This window comes from Meleagris gallopavo, chromosome Z (genome assembly GCF_000146605.3).
Source record: "Meleagris gallopavo isolate NT-WF06-2002-E0010 breed Aviagen turkey brand Nicholas breeding stock chromosome Z, Turkey_5.1, whole genome shotgun sequence".
Taxonomy (NCBI): Eukaryota; Metazoa; Chordata; class Aves; order Galliformes; family Phasianidae; genus Meleagris; species Meleagris gallopavo.
In genome coordinates this window covers 11,763,854-11,772,683 of record NC_015041.2, presented here as the reverse complement: position 1 = coordinate 11,772,683, position 8,830 = coordinate 11,763,854, and the positions used below count along the sequence as shown (strand labels likewise).

The following is an 8,830-nucleotide window of genomic DNA, read 5'->3' as shown; positions in this document are numbered from 1 at the left end:
TGTGGAGTCCTCAGTACAGGAGAGGCATGGACTTGTTGGAGTGCATCCAGAGGAGGGCCACAAAAATGATCTGAGGGATGGAACACTTCCTCTACAAGGACAGACTAAGAGAACTGGGGCTGTTCAGCTGGGAGAAGGCTTCATGGAGACCTGATAGCAGCCTTTCAGTATCGAAAGGGGAGCTACAAGAATGAAGGGGACAGACGCTTTAGCAGGGTCTGTGGTGATAGGACAAGGGGAAATGGTTTCAAACTTAAAGAGGGGAGATTTATGTTGGATATAAGGGAAAAAAAATCTTTTACAGTGAGGGTGATGAGGCACTGGATACTCCATCCTTGGAGACTTTCAGGACCAGGCTCTGAGCAACCTGATCTAGCTGTAAATGTCTCTGTTCATTGCAGGGGAGTTGGACTAGATGACCTTTAAAGGTTGCTTTCAACGCTAAGGATTCTGTGATTCTAATAAGGAAATCTACATTTTTACTTTCAGCGCGAACTTTGCCCTCTGCTGAAGAAGGGAGGACAGATAGGAAGTTTCACTGTTTCTCTTTGTATTCACTTTTTGTTGTTCCATAGTACATTCTTACTCACACTGCAGTAGAAGATAAGTGTGTGTACAAAATAGTATACTTCATAAAATTATTTCTTAAATCTTTTTAAAGAAAAGTTTAAATCAGCAGCATTTCTTTAGTATGCACAAGTAACTGGATGTTTTTTGTGGTATGACTTATGCTTACTGGAAGCTGATTAGTGTAAGGTGTAATTTGATATCTTTCTACTTTTAATGCACTGATGTGAGCTGTAAAAATCCATTTTTGCCAAAATAGGAATACTTAAATCATTGAAAAAATACTGTGGTTAATATTTAAATGAAACCGTCTTCTGGCTGAGTATATTGTTCCTATCCAGCATACCAACACAAATACTAAAGCTATTACTGTGCAGCTCAATGGGAAAGTTTAGGTACCTTCAGATTTGGAAGAACACCAATTTCTGCAGGGCCTTGGTTGGTGCTTAGGGCCTGTGAAATTCATCACTGTTGGTGCAAGTCATATATTTGAGGGGGTGATTCACGTTAGGAGTAACTTTTCACTGCATGCAGAGGATTTTTATGGTCTGTACTCATTTTCTGTCAGTGAAGAAAAATCTCCCTGTGAAGTCATTCTTTTTTGAGACTTAACATAGGATGGAAGGTTGTGGATGGGCTTTAAGATCTGTGTATTCTGCAAGGCTTAGAATTTAGTATGGGTTATATAGCAGTTTCTCAGTTCACCAGTATTTGCTTTATCAGCAACAAAGTAACATTGTATATATTCTGTTGTTTAATATGCAGCTCAGCAAAATAAGCTAACGACATTGTAGGAATCTGTAAATATTTATGGAAAGGATTAAAAGATCTGTATTCCGACTGATGTGGGACAAACGTCTTTCCTAATTTCTGAAGAGCGGAAATAGCGTTTAAAGTTTTCAGTTGTCAGTGATAGTTTGCAGTAAGTGCACTTCCAGAAAGTCATATGGGATCTGTGAAGTTGCTCAACTGAATCTTTCTTCAAAACCCATGAAAGCTGATGAGTTTCTTTTCATTGCTCTCAGCTACTCTTTGATCTATTTAAAAAGCGATGATTATGAGGTGTAGAGAAGTTAGGGGTGCACATACTGTTTTCCTTTTCATGCAAGATGTTTCAGTTTCTATAGTTCATCTTCCCTTACCAGCCTGAACTGCTTCTCTGTTGAAAATGCTGTATAGCAAGTGAATGCTTATCTGAGCAGCTTGTTTCTGTACTATTATTATTTAAACATTTTGGAAAAAAATCCCTATCCTATTGTTAATTCTGATAGTAGGTCAGTAGCATCTTGTTCAAAGGAGTGCAGGAAGCTCACCTGCATTCTGTCTTTAAGAAATTTGTTGTGGCTTAAATTCTTAAACATCCGGTGCATTATTTCACTGCTGCTTTGAATTATAAGAAGTCATAAAATACAGAGGAGTTGTATGAATTAGAGTGTGAAGCTTTGTGCCGTGGTCCATCCAGGAGTCTTTCCTGAGGGAAGAGACATATCAAAGGCAGTGGTGTGTCTAATGAACTCTCGTGGAATTCAGGTAGAATTCCTGAGAATTCACCTGGCTAATGTTGCTCATCCAGTGATACTTGTACTGCAGAGATCTCAGATAACATATTCTCAAACATGCCATGCAACTATGACAGCATTGGTGCTATTTTTTTGGGACACTGAATCTCCATGATTTAGTACTGGGGGGGAGGGAAGACAAGGATCTACAGTTGTTTTTTTTTATTTTTTCCTCCCCATAACTTAATATATTTTTAAAGGAATGCCAAAGTATACAGTACAGTTGCTTTTAGATATTTGTAGAAATGAGTGAATACAAATGAAAACAACAACAGAAAAAACAGTTCTCTCAATTTAGTAAGCTTTCTGGCTGTTTATAGCTGTCTGATCTACTTTTTGTACCAGCCAGCATCCTCAATTTGCATACAGTGAGCAGGATTTCAGCTACGTGTATCTTTTATCGGCCAAGTCCGTTATTTAAATCATTCTAACTGCTGTTCTTAAGGATTAAGGAATCCATTGCTCAATTTCAACTTCCACTCATCTCTCTTCATACTTAAAAAATCGACAAGCTTCCTAAGAAACAGACAGATTTCGTAATCCCCAGTTAAGGTTATAACAAATCAGCTAATAATTGCTGGTTTATATCTAGTAGATGTATGATCTTTGGTGATTATGTGTTTATGTTACAGAATATGAAATTTAGCTTAATACAAGGTCTACGTGTCTGGCAGTTAGTTGAAAACAGACTGCTGCGCATCTGTCCATGAGAAAGTATAGAAAAAAAAAGGAGAGATGTAGGAATTATTTTTTCCATGGCTCCACTGGAATCTGTTTGCTGGATCAGACCTTTGACTAACATGATTTTTACAGTCAGTGAACTCATCCCTGGAGGTGTTCAACACCAAACTGCATGGGGCCCTAGGCAGCATAATCTAGTGGGTGGTAACCCTGCCCACAACAGGGGTTTGGAACAAGATGATCTCTAATGTCCCTTCCAACCCAGAACATCCAGATTCTGTGAACTCAGTGTAGGTGTGAACTGAACTGAATTTAACATACTCTTCTGACAGACAGTCCTAAGATGCTGTTTTCATGTGACGGACTGTAATTCTGCTACCAAAGAGATCTGTTGATTTTAAAATGGCATTATTGTACCTTCCTGTGGATAGCAAAAAAAAAAAAAAAAAAGTCTAGGAATTTACTAATTAAAACAAAGAATTACTTCCAAGCAAAATAGTGCATCATGCTACAGCACAAACACAGTACCTGTGTAAGTTTAAGAGGAGGGAGATTTATCTGAGGCAGATGCTGTGCTGGGTTACAGCACAGCATCTACCTACTTGGAAGTTCTTATGCTCTTGAATTGCATTTAGTCTGTGCAGCAGTTCATGAAATTCAGTAAAGGAATTACCAGATTCTTCATGTATTCTTTGCCAATATTGTAGCTGTATGTATTATACTGACTCTGCAGAGTTGTGTTTTTATATTTTTATGTATTTGTAGTTTTCTTGTAATGTCTGATATGAGCCATTTTGTGATTTACGGTAATTATGTAACGTTCTAATGTTATTTCTGCTGTGCAAGCTAGTAAACTGATAAATATTTTAGTGTTTTAAATAGATTGGTTCATTTCACTCATAAAAATAAAGACTTCACAGATGTATGTTTGTGGATTACACAAACTTCATTGTAACTAGAAATAAATCAAATATGGGATAAGATTATTTAATTGTGAAATCTGAGTGCTGCCTTGCTAATGAAGTTTGCAAAAGAAAATTCATATAAGAAATTAGAGTAACAGAAGTCAAACAGAATCTTAGAGAGTCAGCTCTTAGAAGGGACATTTATTAACAAATATATCTTAATCCTCACTTTACAGGCAGGTGATTTTGGCAAAATAGCCCTTTCCTGGCATGTCTTGCTTCAAAACAAAGATCTGTTTTGTTAATAGGATTGTCTCTTCATGGAGGTTTTCCCCAGCATAATTATGACAAGTAAAATGTTGATATTCTCTCAAATGAAGGGTAGCATTTTTCTGAGAAATACATAGTTCCTCTGAAGGATCATGCTATTTGTCTGGTCACTGAAAAATACTCTACTGCAACTGAATGTCATTTTTTCCTGTAAAATAAATAAATAAATAAATAAATAAATAAATAAATAAATAAAGGCCCATTTAAAATAAATACTCTTACAAGTCTAATTTATTCTAACAGTTTTGGCAACCCTGCCTGTGGCAGGGCTGTTGAAACTAGATGATCATTCTGGTGCTTTTCAACCCAGGCCATTCTGTGATTCTGTGATATGATTAGTGACTTAAAATAATGTTTGCTTGTTCCTGCTTTCACTAGTAATATGAGTTTTTATGAGTTTTTGTGGACGTGACTAGCAAAGGGTGCAATTATTCATCTCCACTGTCAAAAAAATTTCCACCATTGAAATAGGTTTGAGTGTAACTTGAGCTTTACACGAAGTTGCTGATAATGTATTCTACTTGGCATGCGTCTGGATTCTGACAGGAATTCCCAACAAGATGCATTCTTGTTGGAGGAGTTCCTTATGAATGGAATTCATCCAAATCAAAAAGTGCTTATTTTGGAGAGAGCCTTTAGGGGTGGTAACTTCTATTTATTCAGTTTTCTTCAGAAGAATTATTTCAAAGCAGTGAAGGTAAATTTCCAAGTATAACCAAACATCTTCATATAAAGAACTGATTGTAACAACAAAGAGATAAAATTAAGAGACAAGATTAGCAGCGTGCATTCTAATACTGCAGGTGTAAGAACCACTAACGGTTGTCAGATTCCTGTTTCAGTTGCACATTTGAAGGAAAGATGATCGTAGATCATCTCAAGTATTTCAAGCAGATGGACTGGAATGAATTAAGACTAGAAACGTCTTAATGGGAAGCAGAAAATTAGACCAGTATGCTAATATCATGTTCGACCAACTCAGACTGACAGTAAAAAAAAAGAAATAAATAAAAGGAACCAAAACATAAAGATTATTAAGATGACGATAAAGTAAATTTGTGTGCAGTCTGTTTTATTAAAGTGGTGATAATGTCACATGTAGAGTAACCTAAGACAAAGCTGCAGACATTCAGGTCTGCCATTGCATGTTCATTTTGATGAACTTTTTGCTTGAAAATAAAACTGTATGAAAATAATATGCATTAAGATTATTTATCCATAATGGCTGGTAAATATAGCTGTGTCTCTTTAATAATAACTGAAAAATGTAATTGTGCTGAATTGCTGATTGGAACATTCAAATTAGTTTTTTAGTAACTTGAGAAACTGATGCTGCAGTTGCTATTAGCACAGCGCTTACCATCATGATTTGGAAGAGCACTTTTAAAGCAGCTTATCTAAATTAATGCACACAGCAGTTTTACATAGATGGAAGTGGAGTAATTGGGTTACATTATTATTGGCAAGGTCATAGTTCAGTAGACAAGGCAGTAAAATTCATTCAACACTACAAATTATATCCTAAATATTTATAATGATATTTTGGAGTTGTCGCAGTAGAAAGTACTTGTAAGAAATACTGAATACTCAGAGATACATAAAATTGTTCAAGTGGTTATATACTTGGGTTTATCTTCTGTTTCGAGATTAAACACATTAAGAGGTGAATGTAAAAGCCAATTGAGAGGTGCAGAATCACTTAATCTTGGTGGGGTGTACACCTCTCCACTAGTAACAGTTAGACTCAATTCATGGATTTGATTCAGTCAGAAGAAGATGCACAGAAAAATGCAGTTGAACTGAAAGTTTTGAAAAAATGCACAGCACTCATTACGTTATTTTTTTCCTGAGAAAGCACGGTTGTTGATAACTGTTGAGGAAAAAAAAAGAGGAGAAAATGACATGATGTGACTTACAGCTGTCGGGGGTTGTACCTGAAATTTTTTATGTACTTTTGAATTCCAGTATGTATCCTGTTGAGTTAAAGTGAAACTAGTTTAGGTATTTTTAACTTCCAGTGTGTAGCCTGTTGTGTTAAAGTGAAACCATGCAACTACTCTTCAGAAAAAGTCTTATTAAAAGACCAGAGGTATGGGTAGACTTTATTGGAGATTTTGCTTACTGTATTTCTTGCACTCATGGTTAACTTTCTGTAATTAAAGCTATTTACTGTAGCTACCCTAATGCTGTACAAGTACTTTGTGAATTAAAGTTTATTAATATTAATTCAAGACAGTTGAATTTGAATCTTCCTCTACATCACACTCATATTTGTCTGTTTAATATACTATGGGAAAGTAAGGTTAAATGCATTCTACACTTGAGCAGCCATGCTGCTGTGTTCTGTTATCATGCTTGAGGGTTGACCAGTTGGGAAGAAAGTGGCTAGCCACGCATGAGTCTTACTTGTGTGGTTAACATTTTCATCACACTGTTGGAATGCAGTTGTCATTGTTTCTTTTGCTGTTATCTATCACCATAGCATGTGGGTGTCTGAAAGAATGATCTCAGAGTGATGCAGGTCTTCAGGTAACATGCCAATTTCATGGAGGTCTTGGAAAAACAAGGCAAGCTTTGAGCTACTTTACGTGTTGTTAATTATGATTTATAAGCTAAGTTATGCAGATTCAGTACAAGGGATAGAATAGTGATGGGCCCATACTAACCTGTAGTGCTGAGTGAAAGTGATTTCTATGTTCAGAAACCACTGTTTTAATTTTTTTTCTATGTAAATGACTTCATATCTAAGTAAAGCATCCTTCAACAGCAAGCTGTCTCTCAAATATAACATTTTTGTTGTTGTTTTACTGTTGTTTTCATTCTGATTACCATTTTTTCCCATAATTTTATCATGTGCACTGTAACTTTATTGGATAGATTTCAATTTTCTACTCAAAAGAAAAAATAAAACTAGGAGTTTTGCAACAGTACTTGCTTATTTATTGTGCTTAATTCTCAATGTTGTCCCATGGTGTAATGCCACAATTCTGATACTCTTTTACAGAGCGTGGGATTTGTAGGGAGGGAGAGGGGATGCCTTCCAAAGCAATTAATTTACTTCTAGGATAATTGCTGGAACTGTTAAGATGAATCATCCTGTAGCATGCCTGTTTCTCTTCATGAACTATGAAGCAAGTGTAAGTGTCATAGACAGCTGACTATGAAAAGATAGGTGAGATGGAACTGTCTTTAATACTGGAAAAATAGTGGTTACTTGAGTAATCCCAGAAAACCTAATTCTGTTTTCAGTTGCTTATTCCTCTTATTTTTCTGCCATAGGTTCTGATGTCTTTACATGAAATGTTCCCAGCAGTGCATGCAGCAGAAATGGCTGTTCAGAGGAATCCACGTTCCTGGGATGCCTGGCAGACTTTGGGACGTGCCCAGCTTGGATTAGGAGAGATAGCTCTGGTAGGAAAGTAAACAACATTGGCATATTAAAATTGTGAACTACATCCTCTGAATTGTGCGTGAGAGAGTGAAAGTACGAAAATACCAAGGCAATTGAATAGCCTTAAGTAGCCTGAAAGCAGGCAAGTAAAAAAATGTTTGCTGTTAGTTACCAGCGTGCCCCTCCTTGGATGTTTATCACAAATGCTTCCTGTGTGGTTTTGTTGCCAGGCTTGTGTAAGACCTGCCTAGCTTTCTGTGTTACATGCTGTGTTTAAGTGGTGGCTTTATGCAGCAGAATAATTACAAAGATGTAACTATGTACGCTACATTCTAGATGCTGTACTGTTGCAATGCAGCACACCATACTTTAGAGCTGAAAGTACTGTGAAGTCACAGGTGATACCTGTCCTCAGTTTTATGCACAGCTGCTAGAAGATATCTTGTTTTCCCTAGCTCCTGCTTTCTTGCTTCAAATGCAGCAAATCACATGTGCGCTTCCACGCATCCCTGTTGCTCCGTGACTCCATATGGGAGATGAAATTGATTCTTTAGCAAATAAGAGAATAAAAAGGCTGGGGTGCTCCACAGTAGCAGGAGTACAGCTTTTTTCTAGCTCCTGCTGACTGCCATGGTGCTGTACTGGGCATATTAAGTGATACAAAAGGAGACATCCCTTACATCAAATCACCCACAGTCTGCAGGTAATCCAACTCTAAGTAGCTGTCTGCATGTTAAAGTGTGGGAACAGAGTTAGTGAGCATTGTAGTCCAGATATGTTCAAAAAGTCAATTAGAAAAATAAACTGTAATGGGCTCTCAGATAAAAAAGATAGTGGCTTTATTTTGTTTTCATTTTGAGTAGCTGAGTGCTGGTTTTATGGAAATGAATAATATTGTCATTAGAGTATTTCTGGAAAGTTGCAATGTTTGAACTGAAAACTTTTCAAGCATAAATTAAGATGTTTTTGAGTGAGGCTAACAAGTCATGGAGAGCGTGATTTTTTTTTAAACTACAGTAGGGTACAGTATTTGAAAAAAAGAAATTTAAAAAGGGCAAAACATGAGAATAGCATAAGGTAGAAACTGAGTGTTGCAGATATGTGTGTAGTGTTCTGCCTTCTGTTGTCACAGTATCAAAACAGGAAATATTTAATATAAATCCATATCTGTCTGCATGATGTCAAATAGTTGGTGACATTCCATTGTTTTTGTGTTGCAGAAGGCAAGGGCAGATGGTCTGTCATGTCTGCATTAACAATCTATAAATCCTCTCTTTTTTTTCAGTGCCTAAAGTTGCCACTGTAAATTATGTCTGAGATTTTAAATACATTAGTCTCAGGAAATTCGAAGTTATTTCCTGCAAGAATCCCAGGTAGCTGGTGCTGCTTATTCTATA

General features: G+C 36.6%; 1 long non-coding RNA gene across 1 annotated transcript; it reads left to right on the top strand.

Moving 5' to 3' along the window:
- The first annotated feature begins 5,482 nt into the window (after positions 1–5,482).
- LOC109363893 lies at positions 5,483–8,830 on the top strand. The gene is made up of 2 exons (XR_002109775.2): positions 5,483–6,131; positions 7,322–8,830. It is a non-coding gene; the product is annotated as an uncharacterized LOC109363893 (long non-coding RNA).